The sequence below is a fragment of the Ambystoma mexicanum genome, chromosome 5p (assembly GCF_040938575.1).
Source record: "Ambystoma mexicanum isolate Mex_15411 chromosome 5p, UKY_AmexF1_1, whole genome shotgun sequence".
In the NCBI taxonomy this organism is placed as follows: domain Eukaryota; kingdom Metazoa; phylum Chordata; class Amphibia; order Caudata; family Ambystomatidae; genus Ambystoma; species Ambystoma mexicanum.
Window position 1 is genome coordinate 1,103,087,688 of NC_090930.1, and position 15,534 is coordinate 1,103,103,221.

At 41.3% G+C, this 15,534-nt stretch overlaps 1 pseudogene; it reads left to right on the forward strand.

Annotated features, from left to right (window-relative positions):
* The first annotated feature begins 7,547 nt into the window (after window positions 1–7,547).
* On the forward strand, window positions 7,548–15,166 carry LOC138480628 (U5 small nuclear ribonucleoprotein 40 kDa protein pseudogene; annotated as a pseudogene).
* Window positions 15,167–15,534: the final 368 nt, after the last annotated feature.

The window sequence follows — 15,534 nt, forward strand, 5'->3', positions numbered from 1 at the left end:
GGAATTAATTGATTTACTTTGATAAATAGGCTAAGGATCTACACAGGCAAACTGGGATTTTGCAATGGGGAAAGAATCAAGATACACAGGCGAACAGGGGATTTTGCAATGCGGAAATATCTAAGGTAATACTGAAAGAATACAGCGCTTATACAATCTATGGCTTGGTGTATTTCTACTTACAGGAGAGTTCAGGTTGGGCATCAGAGAGCATCAGGGCACACTGCCGGGGACAGCCAAATGGGATCAGTCAAAGGTCTCCTCTCCTTCCTCCAAGGGTCCCATTCAGTCTCTATGTCTCCTGTCTCCTCTGCAAAGTTAGGCCTCTCTCTGATGGGATGTACATGCCAGATTTCTGCAGCAGGTCACCTCATGGAATTAGTGTGAAAAGTCTAGCTCTGAGGCCAGCGGACTTAGTTACAATGCAAATTACATCACTATCTTGTCATAATTCCTGCAGGAGGGATTGGTTAATGCTCACTACCCCACTACCCCCCTGTGTGCTGATAGGACAAGGGAATGTGGGAGTGCTTTGGGACACTAGGAGAGGAATGCACTTCACCATCTCACTTTGACAGGGGGCTTGGTCTGCATTAAGATCTAAAAATCTCACCACATGGCAAGTACCCTTAATTTTGACATCTTGACAGATATGAATATATTTTTGAAAAACACATTTTATAGCGAATCACATAAAACTAGTCAGAAGTCTACAAAGTCTATTCCTGTGCAAAGATACAGTTTTTCTTCATTTACTCCAGAACTATATCAGTGAAAAATATGGCACTTTATGGGTGTTATATAAATCGTACTTGGAATGCTTTATCAATTTTTCGCATCGCTGGTAAATACAAGAAGGGCCACATCACCTGTCTATAAATATCTTTAGTGGTGTTGATCCCACCAAAATTGTTTTGGCATGGTCAGAAGGAGTTTACTGTCATCTTTCCAAAAGTCCTACAGCGACTGTGGTGTGATGAATCTTGTCAATTTTACACAATAAAATCGATTTCTCCCATTGTACTCAATGTGCAATCTCACTCCTTATCTGGCTAGGCCCCCACTCTCCCGGAGCACATGATGTCAGTAGAGGGACTGTGTTTAGATTAGCCTACCCATTCCAAGGGCTAATGACTAAGCTAATGCACTTTATAATCTTTTTAATTGAGGCTTGTGACCTGGGGGTCACAAAGGCCAGAGAACAGACCCAATCTTATCTGGTCCACCCCGTGTCTCCCATTTCAGAGGCTCTTATTTCTTTTATTTTTAAGGAATAGTATTGACAATTAAAGCAGCCAGACCTCTCTCTCCCAGGCAACAGGGAGGGGAACTGGGTTTCACATTTTGAAGAAATCAACAACCCGGTGCTGTGTAACGAACAGCCTGTAACTCGTGCCTAAAGGCATTTAAAATTACTTTTTTATAAAATACACAGTTTCAAAATATTTGAACACCATGCCCAAGCTTGCAAGTCTGGTAGGCATTTTGCTGGACATATTATTAGTCTAAAGGAAAAAATGAAATTACATCATTGTATTTAATGTTCAGAGAGAAAGTGCTCAATTTCACAGCAGCTGCTTGAACACACAACTCTGACATCCCATTGAGGGTTCTGTGGACTGCTGTTTCATGGAAATATCAGTACAGCTCTGCATGGATGTGACAAAGTGGGATTTCCACGTGCCTTTTACTTTCTTTGTGAGAGGCAGTTTGTATCTCTCCATATTTAGCTATTTTAGCACATTTTGTTTCCTTTTAATTTGAATGTACAAGACCTTATATCAGACCTCATTTCTGTGCAGGCCTGGTATTTATTTCTCGCATCCAGAGGCTTTTTCACCCCACAAAATCCCCCTCCTGGATCTTGGATTTCTTACACAGAGAAGAGCAAGGAGAGAGTGGGTGTCCGCTTCACTGTGGCCTCGGTTCATCCCAGGGATCTGTTTTAGAGCACCTCTGCTCTTTTCCTGGTGCTGATGGAGTGGTGCTCTGGTCTGCCCCCCACTTATTTTGATTCATTTTAGTTTTTAGTTTTTTTCTGGACCCCTCAAATTCTGGCGGCTCCACCTCTGGCCTGTAGAGTCAAGGAGTTATTTAATCTGCCAAGAAGACAGAAGATATTAAGTATTTCATACAGTACTATTTTCCTCGGTAGGGACGTGGAAATTGACAAAAAAAGAACATAACATTGCTGTTTTCTTACATGATTATGGTTTATAAGAACTTCAAAATGGATATAAATTGTTCTACTCCCTGTAAATGAGTGATTTTCTTCATCCAAGTTCCAACTCTTTATTATTTTTACTCTTTGGATGGTTTCTGGGCTCTACCCTGGGTTATTCAATCAGTCACAAGTTCTGTCTGGAATGACAGCTCTTCAACTGATTGAAGTGAACCCATTTCTCTTCCGTTTGTTCTCCTTTAGGGATGTGGATCTTATAGGTGACAGGTGAGATTTTATCTACAATTTCAAAGGCGCCGCACCAGAGGGGAGGAACTTCCGCTCTTTGGTCTGGTTCCTTTGAAAATTGTACAGGTAGACCCTGTCTCCTACTTGGTATTCTGTTTGGTGGTCTTTAAGTCGTAGTGGGTTTTCATCCCCTCTGCTGACTTTTCTAGATTTCGCTGAGCGTAAGCAAAAGCATGTTGAAGGTGTTTCTGCAAATTTTCAATGTACTAATGGGTCGTGGACGCGTTGATCAGGGTCTGCTCTTGAGTTCTGGAGAGCAGATGCTGAGGTTGCACCATTTTTTGTTCCGTCATGAGCTCGATTGGTGACATTTTCATCACAGAAGATGGTGTAGACCTGATGGCCATCAGGACAAACAGTAGTCGGATGTCCCAACTAGGCCCAGAATCTTCCACAAACCACTTTAGAATGCCACTCAATAGGATTATGTTTTATAAAGTAATGTATTTTATGAACAGGTGCCCTATTGTGATGACACGTGTTTCGACGGACCCAGCCGTCTTTTTCAAATCAAGGCTAAATAATGTTCCAAAATTAATTAAGTATATTAATATTCAACAAAATTATAACAACATGTCAATAAGTAAATTACATAAGAACACAGACATCAGGGAGGGGGATAGGGGAGGATTAATTCAGATAAACAACATATTTTGGTGCATTTGAAGAAACAAAAAATGGGGAGGGAAGAAAGGGGGGAAGGAAAAAAAGCAAAGAAAGTTTCCATCAGTTCATTTGTCTATTGAGTCATACTTTTCATAATTGAAAAACAGATATTGCGCCCATACATTTTGAGTATACGATTATACAGAATGTGTAATTTGAACCATATTAAATATTCATGTTTGTTAATATACTAGAATTTACATTACGAGTGGTCCATTCAGAATTGTGGTGCGTGTTTATTCTACACTAAAAATCTGTATATGCCTAGTCCCTAATGGAAACGTTTACCATTGCCATGACGACCACTAGTGTTGATCACCAATTATTGTGATATTACTTACAGGGTCAAAATCGGGTATGGTACATGTTTTGTAACGCTTAATGGTATTTCCTTACTCTTACAGGATCAAAATCGGGTATGATACATGTTTTGTAACGCTTAATGGTTAGTGTTTACGTGCTTTTATCCTACTCGAAATTCAGGCGTTACGTTAGTCTTCTAGGAATTAATTGTCAGTACTTAAAGCAGTTGCTGTAATTAAGAGGTGAGCCGACTATATAGTAAACTTATTGCAGATTTGTATCATGTATGTTACATCATTTAAAGAATCTCACATACATAAATGTGTGCATAAGAACTTTCAGTTTTGAAAAAAGGAGGACATCTCATTGTCCGAGTTAAGACCTCTTTCCACTGTCCGAAAACGACAGATTAATTTTGCTTCCTCTTGTCTCAATTTGATTTCTTGATCTCCTCCTCTGGGTCCAAGGGTTACTTTTTTTAGACCCAAGTATCTAATGTCTTTTTTACTGTTTAATTGGTGATTTGTTTGCCAGTGAGATGCCAGTGGTAGGTTGACATTCTGACTTCCGATACTTGCCATTTGTTCCCAAATTCTTATTCTCATCTCTCTAATTGTACTTCCAATGTACATCTTTTTGTATTGGAAGATTATTGCATAGATTACAAATTTCGTTTTGCAGTTTATGAAGTCAGTAATTTTATACTTTGCCCCAAAAGAGTCTTCAAAGACTTCTGTATTGTCCATTGCATATTGACACATGCAACAAGAGCTGCATTTCCTAAATCCTGTGGGTTGTTGTGGTAACCATGAAACTGTTTCTGTACATTTTTCTTCCGGTAGAAATGAAGGACTAAGAATGTTTTTAAGCATTCTTGCCCTTTTGAACGTCACTGAGGGACTGTCTTCAATGAAATCTTTAATGTGAGAGTCTAATTTCAAAAGTTGCCAATTCTTTTTTAAGATATTTCTTAATGTTGCATTGTTGGCGCAGTATGTTGTAATAAACCGTATCCGTTCAGGCTGTCCGCCGGTTTTTTCATTGCTGGTCATTAATGTTCTCTCTCTGTTTCGTTTGCTTGCTTGATCACGTGCTTTTGTAATGTTTTTTCTGGCATATCCTCTGGCTAAAAAACGTGTTGAGAGTAACTTACATTCTTCATCAAAGGCTACTTTTGCCGAACAGTTCCTTCGAGATTGTATATATTCCCCTTTAGGGATGTTTTTAATGACCGGATTGTAATGACAGCTAGTCGCGAACAGAGTCGAGTTTACCTCTGTTTCTTTCCTGTAGGTCTTTGTCATCAATTGGTTCTCATCTATGTAGATTGTTAAATGCAAAAGGTTGACCTCTGATGTACTAGAGGTTCCAGTGAATTGTATACCAAATGGGTTCTGATTTGCTCTTTTTCTGAATATTTGTAGTTGATCGCCATTCCCCTCCCAGATGAGAAAAGCATCATCTATGTAACGAGTCCATAGAACAACATTCTCTTCATTGTCTACATCAGAATATATGTATTGATCCTCATACATGGCCATTACAAGGTTTGCCAAAGCCGGGGCGTATTTGACACCCATAGCTATGCCTCTGGTTTGTCTGTAGTATTCCTTATTGAAAAGAAAGACATTGTTTTTCAATGTTAGAAGCAGCATTTCTTTAAGCATCTATATTGATTGATAGTTTTATGCTGTATCCTGGGAAAGGTATAATCTATAGCATCCAAGGCTGTGTCATGTTTGATCAATGTGTAGAGTGCTGTAACATCCCATGTGGCTAAAATGTATCCAGTTTGCCAATCCACTCCTATTAGCTTGTTGATAACTGATGTTGTATCTTTGAGAAACCATTTGGTTGTACTAACTCTAGGTCTGAGTATATTGTCAATATATTCTGCCATGTTTATGGTGGCCGAGCCTATTCCGCTCAAAATGGGTCTTCCTTCTGGAATCAAATGAAATGTTTTATGTATTTTGGGTAAAAAATACATGGTCGTTAGTGTGGGATGTCTGATTTCCAATGCTTGTTTTTCTTCATCTGTTAGGAGTCCCTGACGATGCCAACTTGTAATTGCTTCTCCAAGTTCCTTAATTATCTCCAATTTGGGATTTGATGGTAATTTGACATAGCATAGAGGTGCTGTTAAATGATTATAGGCCATTGTTATATAATCTTCACAGTTCATCAGCACAATTTTTCCACCTTTGTCAGCTGCCTTGATTGTCAGATTAGAATCTTGTTGTAGAGCTTGTAGCTATTTTCTTTCCAGTCGTGACAAGTTATCAAATTTGTATTTGACTTTAGGTGTTCTGTTTCTATTTCTTGCATCAAATTCATCGTTTAGGTTTTTGGTTACTGATTTGTAGAAGGCATCTATTAGATTTTCTGGCATTAGTTGGGGTGTGAATTTTGATTTCATTTTCATTTCCTTTGTTGTAATACTGCTTTGTTGTATTTACAGTTCATGTAAAGTTGCATGAATGGGACGTTCTGTGGAGTCTTCCAAAGATCTAAGTAGATGAATGTTATTCAAATCCTCAATCGTGAGTTGGCTTCTAGTTGTTAAAAATTCCCTCTGTCGGTTTGTGTTGGTCACTTGAGTGGCAAACCATTTTTTCAACTTTAATTTTCTGACAAATTTAAATAAGTCTATGTGTACATTCGTAGTGTTGTAATCTATTGTTGGGGCAAAAGTAAAGCCTTTGTTCAATAGAGAAATTTCTTATTTTTTCAAAATGCGTTTGGATAAGTTCAAGACTAGATTATTTACTTCGTCTTTCTCGCTGCCTCTCTCACTCCAGCTCTTGTTAACCTTCTGAAGTCTTGTAGGGCGTCAGAATTCCCTGAATCTACCACTCCCACGTTTCCCCCTACATCTGATTCTGGTTGTTGTTGGTTCATTTGAGATGGAAGTAAAAAACGTACTTGTTTTTGATACGTGGTTCTATTGCCTTTTTTATATCTTCTGATTTGATTCAGAAAACCTAATCCTGTGGCCGTTTTATCCATTGAGTCTGTTTCTTTGTCTGTTTTCTTATCTCGATTTCCTTCAGACTCTGCATCCGAGCTACCTGGTGATGTGTTTGGAGTGCTTTCTTTGGAGAGTGGTTTTGAAAATTGCTTATATTTGTCTTGAAAAGTGTACACCTTGTCATTTTGGTAATCGCGATCATCTCTAAAGAATTTTCTAATTTTCCTTAATTTGATTTCATCTTGGTAGTCTTTTAATATTTCAAACATCTTTTGGTAGTTTTTTTCTTTCATGACCTCTGGGGCTTTAGCCTCAGTGATCTCCTTTTTGATTGCATCTATTTGCTCAGTGATTCTTTTGTGTTCTCTGGTGGCATGCTCAACCAACAGATCTAACATGGTTTTTGAGCTTAGGTTCAGGTTCTTTTCCCGAAGTTCAGCCAAGTCTTTATCTTCGTCTCTTGTGAAGTCAGGAAAAATTAGAATTCTCAGTCCCCTTGGTATTTGCTCCTTACTGATGTAATTTTTAAGGGAAATGATTTCCCAATATTTATCAATTTCTCGACGTGACGCTCTCTCAAGTTTTATACATTTATAACGTAGGTCTTCTCGTGTTTTCGGCAGATTGGATGCAAAAGCATGTGCATTGCTTCCTTTTGGAGTGAATAGCTTAATGGCATCCCCTTCTCTACTGTCCAAATATTCAGCCATCTCGATAGATATTTTGGTTTAATCCTGGACAGCAAGGTCTAAAGTGTCCGGATCCAAACTGAAAGCAAATAAGTTGTGGAACCTTTTCACAATGGACACTCTTAAAAGTAGACCTCAGCGCCCTTATGTTTGTTGAGAAAGTAATGGCTGTCGCACAAACTTAGTAACAACGGAGTAAATACTGGTTCCTCCACTACGTTTTGCAAAAGAGTAATAAGGGTATTGTTACACTTTTCAGATTCATGCGCCAAGTATTCAAAGAAAAAATCCCACTCAATAGGATTATGTTTTACAAAGTAATGTATTTTATGAACAGGTGAACATTGTGATGACACGTGTTTCGACGGACCCAGCTGTCTTTTTCAAATCAGGGCTAAATAATATTCCAAAATTAAGTACATTAATATTCAACAAAAATTATAACAACATGTCAATAAGTAAATTGCATAAGAACCCAGATCTGCATTTTATGGATCTGCAGTTTATGAAGTGAGGTGCACCCATACGGCAGGCTTAGACCCCATAGGCTATCAAGATATCCCAGGCTACAATGCATCATGATAAAATTAATAATGGAATAACTCAGTGGCAATGCTATGAAGATGCAATCCTCGCTCAGCTTTAAGATCCATGTATTTGAATGCCGACTAAGATGTCACTTTACTTTCACTTTACAAGGATTTACAAATGTAATTTTCAAAGCAACTCCCGAGATACAGAACCATCTAAAAAGCAGTAGCAGACTAATTTTAAGAAGTATAAACCTTTCATGATTACCCTAATTGCACACTTTTACTGAAATAATTATGAGACAATTGATATACGAACAGTCATACCATTTAAGACTCCGTACAGTATACTTTACAATGAGACAGAATAAGGTCACATGAATTAATTCAATTATTTAGTACGAGTTACCCTAACATAGAATTAGCTATTACAAGTTTACTTGGTAGGTTGGGATTGATCCCATGACTTATTCGAATTTGCTGAAAAGCTGTGTTCCAAATTACAAACCAATACCATTTGGTAAGAACGTTTTTGTTTAATTCCTCAGATCATCCAATATCTGTTTTTCAATTATGAAAAGTATGACTGAATAGACAAATGAACTGACGGAAACATTCTTTGCTTTCTTTCCTTCCCCCCTTTCTTCCCTCCTCATTTTATGTTTCTTCAAATGCCCAATATATGTTGTTTATCCAAATTAATCTTCCCCTATTCCCCTCCCTGATGTCTGTGTTCTTATGTAATTTACTTATTGACATGTTGTTATAATTTTTGTTGAATATTAATGCACTTAAATTAATTTTTGAATATTATTTAGCCCTGATTTGAAAAAGACGGCTGGGTCCGTCGAAACACGTGTCATCACAATAGGGCACCTGTTCATAAAATACATTACTTTATAAAACATAATCCTATTGAGTGGGATTTTTTCTTTGAATACTTGGCGCATGAATGTGAAAAGTGTAACAATACCCTTATTACTCTTTTGCAAAACGGAGTGAGGAACCAGTATTTACTCCGTCGTTACTAAATTCATGCGACAACCATTACTTTCTCAACAAACATAAGGGCGCTGAGGTTTACTTTTAAGAGTGTCCATTGTGAAAAGGTTCCTCAACTTATTTGCTTTCACTTTAGAATGGCCACAATCGTTTTATTGTAACTCTGAACTCCCCCACTCGAGGCTGGGCTGTAGGCAATGTGGAGTTTTCTCTTTATCCCGAGTATCCCCCACATCTTGGTCATCACCTCACTGGTAAAATGACTTCCTCAGTCCAACTCAATCCTTTGGGGTAGGCCAAAATGCGAGAAGATGTAATTGATCATTAGGGCAGCAACTGTTTCTGCCTTGCAATTTGGAACTGGGAGACATTCCACCCACTTGGAAAACAATCCTGTCATGGTCAACATGTACTTGTTACCTCTAGAGGAGCGAATCATGGACCCGATGAAATCTACTTGCAAATCTGACCAGGGCAGTATTATTCCCCTTGTAGGGGGGATTGGTGTGTGAGGGAAATTGGCTGAAACTGACCACACACAAGACACCCCTTTAAGTATTGGTCGAGGTCCTGGCCCATGTTTGGCCAGTCTACAACCTATCGCAAGATTTCCAAAGTTGTATGAAACCCTCTATGACCAGCTGTGGCTGTGTCATGGGCGTGACTTAACATCAGGCTTCGGAATGAGATAGGTAACACCACTGGTCACATCCAGAGATCGATCTCCATACCAACAAACCGTCTTGGATTCGGAACATTTTGGAAAACGTCATCAACACCCGGAGATCCTCTCTCCCAATGTAATTGGATTTGGTCATAGGAAAATTCACAGGGTCTTCAATGTGTTGATAACATTTCCCAATAATCAGATCCCCTTTTTGAGCAATAATCAAATCAGCATTAGGGGTTTCCTTACTCCACAGGGCAGTTGAGAGTTCCTTTTGGTTAAGTGTTTGGGACCTGGTGACAGGACCGACCTGGATTTCCCCCAACAGGGATTCAGTTTCTATGAGATCCACATGGATGACTCTGGTTTTGGCCAACTGGTCAGCCAAATTATTTCCAGTTGTGTCTGGTCCCTCTATTTTGGAGTGACCTTTGATCTTTTTCCAGTAGATGGTCATCTCATTAGAGGTGACCAGATCATCAATGGATTGTATTAATTTCCCATGCTTGAGTGGTTTGTTATTTGCACACAGCATGCCTCAATTCTTCTAATTAATCAAATGCTATATGAACCCATTCCTGACATAATCTGAATCAGTGATTATGACCAGTTCTTGGAGTTGGTTTTGCATGGCAGTGAGGATGGCTTGATGTACCACCATCAATTCTGCCACCTCAGTACTTCGGGGACTGATCTTGTACCCAGCAGAGGGATCCGGGCATCATTCACCCAGGCATTCCCAATGCCAGCCACCAGTTCTTTTTCCCTGTGATTATCAACATGGTAGGAGTACCCATCCACATAAACTGTGGGTATCTCCTGGCATTTGTCTTCCTCATAGACTTTGTGTGGGGCAGTAAGGTACGCCTCCATGTTGTCTTGGGTTCTTTGACTTTCGTCCTTAAGACAGTTTTGTTGAGCAAGTTAGCCAAACATTGCGCTAGGGGACTCTTCTTGTTTGGGCATATCTGACCTCCACAGGAAATCCTTGCATGGACAGAATCCAGGAAGTAATTCTGGAATTACTCATGTTCCCTGTTCGGATTCGGTCACTTTGGAGATATTGCAAGGGCTGGTGAGGAGTCTCAACAATGATGTGCTCCCTCTGGATGAACGGGCAGTAATTCTTCAATGCCCACACCATTGCCAGGAGTGACTTTTCACAATCGCTGAATTTTTCCTCCACCAAGGACAAAGTCTTGCTTGCATACGAGATGACTTGGTTGACCTTGTCATGCTTTTGGTATAATACTGCTGTTAAGCAAGTATTTGAGAACCCCGTCTCCAAGAAGAACACCTTTTTTTTATGGTACTCCTTGTTTTTTATGGTTTAAGCCAAACACGACACTTGGGAAAGGCTTCTCTTGAGTTCTTTCACTGCCGTGGATTGTTCTGGACCCCACTCCCACTCGACCCTGGCCTTTAGCAAAAGGACCAATCGTCATGTGACCTCTGCGTAGTCCTCTGAGAACATTCTACTATAATTAGTAAGTCCCAGGAGGCTTCTTAGTTCATGCAGAGTCATAGGGTCTTTCAATTTCAGTAAGGCTTCCACCTTTTTCGCCTGGGCACTGAGACCCAAAGGGGTGATTGCATGCCCTTTGAAGTTCGTGCAGGTTTTACACCACTGTGCCTTCTGAAAGGACAGTTTTGCTCCAGCTTTCTGCAACTGGGTCAGAACATAGCGTATTTCAGCTATGTGTTCCTCCACAGTTGAACTCTTGATTAATACATCACATTCATAGGCTAGGTTTCCCTTTCACCCAAGTCGGGCATGGCCTTATGCAGAAAGATCTTAAATTTGTTGCCAGAGTTAATATATCCAAAGGAGCTTTGGGTCCACGTGTATTGCTGCCCCCCAAAGCTAAAAGGCAAGGTTGTACTGGTCTTCCCTACTCATGGGTACTGTCCAGTTCAATGGCAGTATGCACCTTTGACGCTTGGATCTGGACCAGCCCCTGATCGATTTAGGGAAGGGGCCATCTTGACTGTGGACCCATTTGTTTAACTTCCTATGGTCTGCACAAAGTCTCCATTGGCCATTGGGTTTGAGTATCCCAGTACCAGGTTATTAAAGGTGCTGTGGACTGGACAAATTATCCCGCAGGATTCTAAGTTCTTTATAATCTCTGTGAGTGACTCCATGGATGCGATAGGCAGCCGGTATTGCTTCACAAATACAGGAGCCATCCCAGGGTCCGTTGGTATGGCGGTTGAATGTATCTCAGTGCTAGTCTACGGCAAAGATTTCCTGAAAATCCAAAAACACCTGTTTCAGCTTCTGCTTTTACTCCTCTGTCTCGCAGGCATCAGCGAGGTTGATTTGTTCCTCAACCATCTGCCTAAAGCCTGGAAATACCTTGAGTTTTGCAATTTCTGCGGTATTTTCCAGTTGTGTGGAGAGATCTCTTGTTATGGTGTTGCCTGTACCTGAGGTTTCATGGAGGGGAGGTATTCACTGTTGACTTTAAATACCACCTTATCCTTCCTGATGTCACAGGCTACCTCTTCGCGATCTCAAGAACAGGAAGAGTACACTAAGATATTCCCCCCTTACCAAGTCAAAATCTTTGCCAGTGGTATATTGTTGTCAAAGTGGTAACAGTCATTTGGAATTGGTTCCATGATCTCATTCCCTAAGTCAATGTAAAAATGCTTGGCATCAACCGCCATTCCAATAAAGGTGTCTGCGCCCAATGTGATACTTCTAGGGTCGCTGTTATACACCAATATTCAAATGGTGTTGTGTTCTAGGTCAACTAGTTGTGTCGGGTTCAAATACAACCCTTGCTGTTGGAAGTGATAATTCAAATTTATGTAAGCATCCTGATTTATGAGGTTCTGTCGTTGCTTAATTTTTAGGTGAATTGTGAATTGTCGTACCTGTCCTGCGATTGTGACCTCTTCTCCTGTTTGAACTTCAACTGCATACGGCCGTAATTGAGCTGACCAAAATGCCTTCTCAATGTTGTCAAAGCCCATGGGGCTTCCCCCCAGTCGGGACCAGGCTTTGTATTGTAATTAATTAGGTCCTAATTAATTGCGAATCGATTGAGAATGTCACTGGCTAAGTAAAATGCAGAGTGGAAATCTCTCACAACCCAACAATTATGTGTTATGCTTTTGTCACCAATGGAAATCTTTAGCATGCACCTATGAATGGAGTTTACAGGCCCATTTCCCACTTTTCAATCAACTTAAGTGTGGGAATGGTCTGATCTTTTGGGAGTTTCCTGAATAATGCTAAGCTGATGAAGCTTTTTCCATTATTCAGGCATACTCGGGCAAGAACAGCCCCACCAGCCCCCCTCATTTAGCTGAATGGGGAGAAAAAGCTGATCACTCTTTTTCTGATTGTCAGTCAAATTTTGAGCTGGTTTTTCATCATCGTTTATAATGGGATTTGGGTTTTCTTCAGATTGTGGATCAGTATACAATTTCAGAGTATTCCCTTACAATGTGGAATGCCACTCAAAACTGGGAGGAAGGTACATTTTCAGAGATGGAGAAGGGTTCCCATCACCAGTTTGCTCTGCAGAGATGACAGTGATGCCTTGGACTTGACTGTTCCTAAAGTGAAATTCGATTTGGTCAGACTGCTGTTCCATCATGTGGCATGTGCCATTTAAACTCACATAATTTGTGATTTGTTTCAGTTTGATTGGCCGGTTAGTCTGAGTCCATAGGACCTTGACCATGCAGTCAATCAAGGGTGATAACATCCAGAGGAGGTCATTCCCCAGGAGACAAGGTGTGCCTTCTGGAGTGATGACTATCACCAGGTGCTACACCCTATGTCAACCAATTTTGATCTCCAGATCCGCAGTCTTCTCGACAGAAATATAATTTCTATTGAAGTTTTGGAGTTGTCCAGGAATAGGTGTGAGGGGAATTTGGTGCCTCTCCCCATCCCTGAATTTATTTGGTCAGAGGCCTTTTTGGTCAGGAGGGTGGCTTGGGAGCCAGTATCTAGCAGCACTGATATCGCACACTGACCCTGGACCTTGACAGAGGCATACAATCTCCCTTGCCTCTCCTCAAGGGGGCAAAGAAAATGTACATTTTGTGCTAGCTTGGCAGTTAATTTCTTTATTTTGAACTCCGACACTGTGATCCTGGACAGTTTTCTGTTTCGGAGTCTGGGAATCTGTAAATAAAATTTGGCACCCAGATATTGGGGGATTGTGAAATCCCCTTTTTCCCCTGATTCTCTACTGTCCCCCTTTTCCTGGAGACAGTCGCTTGAACCAGTGTGGGGGGGAGGATCCCTCATTGCTTTCAGAGTACTTGGGGTGACATTGTTGTGGTTCAGGAATTGGTGGTTCTGGGTCACTCTCCATACTTACGAAGTCTAGGTTAGGGTCTTCTGAGACCCATTTTTCCTTGGGAGGGACCCCTCCACCCCTGAAAGAGAAGATTTTCTTCCATGAATCCTTCAGGGATTCTACCCCTTCAAACCTCCTCCATGAAATGGGTTTTCTTTCTCCCTTGGTTTCTCCTACTTACCCACTGTTCCCTAGGTTCCAGATTTTCAGGGGTAGGAGATTTGGGTTAAGGTTGAGAGGTTTATAGGGGTTTTTCTCAGGTGAGAAAGGAAGTTTCCTCTAGGGCTTTGCATTTCCCTTCCCCCCGGGCCTCCTCCTTTCAAACCTGTTGGTTGTCGGGATTTTCTCCCCATCATTGCTCCGGGGCACCAGACCCAGGTGTTGAGCTGATCTGGGCAGCCATATTCATTTGAGGGCTCTGCTGAGCCCTCAGCAACCCAAGTCTTGTGTCAGACTCTGGACCTGGCGCTCCAGTTGTAACATCCTTTCTGGTTGGAATGGGGATCTAGAGTCATATCTTTGCTGCTCTCTGGAAGGGTAGATGTCCCTTCTCGCAGGGCAGCTCGGGTATTGAGGGTTTCCCTGATAGCCCTCCTCCATCCTTGGTCTCCCTTCTCCCTCATTTTGGGTTCTATTGTCCTGAAAGTGGAGAGAGAGAGGAGGATTGTTCTGAAAGTTGGGGTTTGGAGGGTATCGGGGAAAGAAGCTTAAGTTGGACGGTATAGTATGTCTTCCCTCCTGAGGGAAGTTCTGAGGGATGTTTTGTGGGAAGTTTTGAGGGAGGTTTCCTGGGGCTGTAATTACCTGATCGGACCCCCCCTTGTGCCGGGGAGTCCATACATACCCCAAGATGGGTCTGTTACCCTTGTACCAAGTGCTGACATAGGTGGCTGGGTCAGGTAAAGAACTGGTTGGATACCAACATAAAGGGACATACATTGTTTGTGAATTCTTGCTACCCCGCAAGGAGAGGGCCCCAGCTCATCTGTACAGGCCGTGATGATGGCACAGTAAATCTGTGGGATATTCGAAAGAAAAGCCTCAATCCAGACCTTCCAGAACACCTACCAGGTTCTGTCAGTAACGTTCAATGACACCAGTGATCAGATCATCTCCGGAGGCATTGATAACGATATCAAGGTATGGGACCTCCGTCAGAACAAGTTAATGTACATGATGCAAAGGCATGCATATTCAGTGACTAACCTGAGCATAAGTGCAGAAGGATCATATCTGCTTTCCAATGCCTTGGACAACACCGTTTGAGTCTGGGATGTCCGGTCCTTTGCCCCGAAAGAGCGGTGTGTGCATAACTTTGAGAAGAACCTCTTGAGATGCTCCTGGTCACCAGATGGAGGTTGAGTGGCAGCAGGATCTGCCAACAGAGTTGTGTATGTCTGGGACACGATGACCAGGAGGATTCTCTACAAGCTTCCAGGGCATGCAGGGTCTCTGAAAGAGGTGTTGTTTCATCCAGCTGAGCCTATAGTACTTTCAGCATCAAGTGATAAACGGCTCTACATGGGAGAGATCCTCTGAGGATGTGCAGTAAGCAAAAGCTTTAAGGACTCTGCCATATACACGGAACCACTGCTGAGCCAGCAAAGCATTATCAGCACACCCTGATCTAAAGCCCACAATGGAAGCCATGAGTGTTCCTGTTTGACTGATGCAAGCAAAGAAGCTGGCCTTGATTCAGATAACAGGGTGGACATTCCATGGCCTTGTGGTGTGGGGACCAGAAATGGACGTTACGTGCTAACTTATTGACTTTTCATGTATTCTTTTTTTTCTCTTAGCAAGTTGTGGATATACTAAAAGTGGGAAGCCCCAGTTAAAACTGACCAGTGTTTTTTAAAATATTTGTAACTGTCATTTTTCCTGTTCCAATGGAAAGTAAAATGGACAACA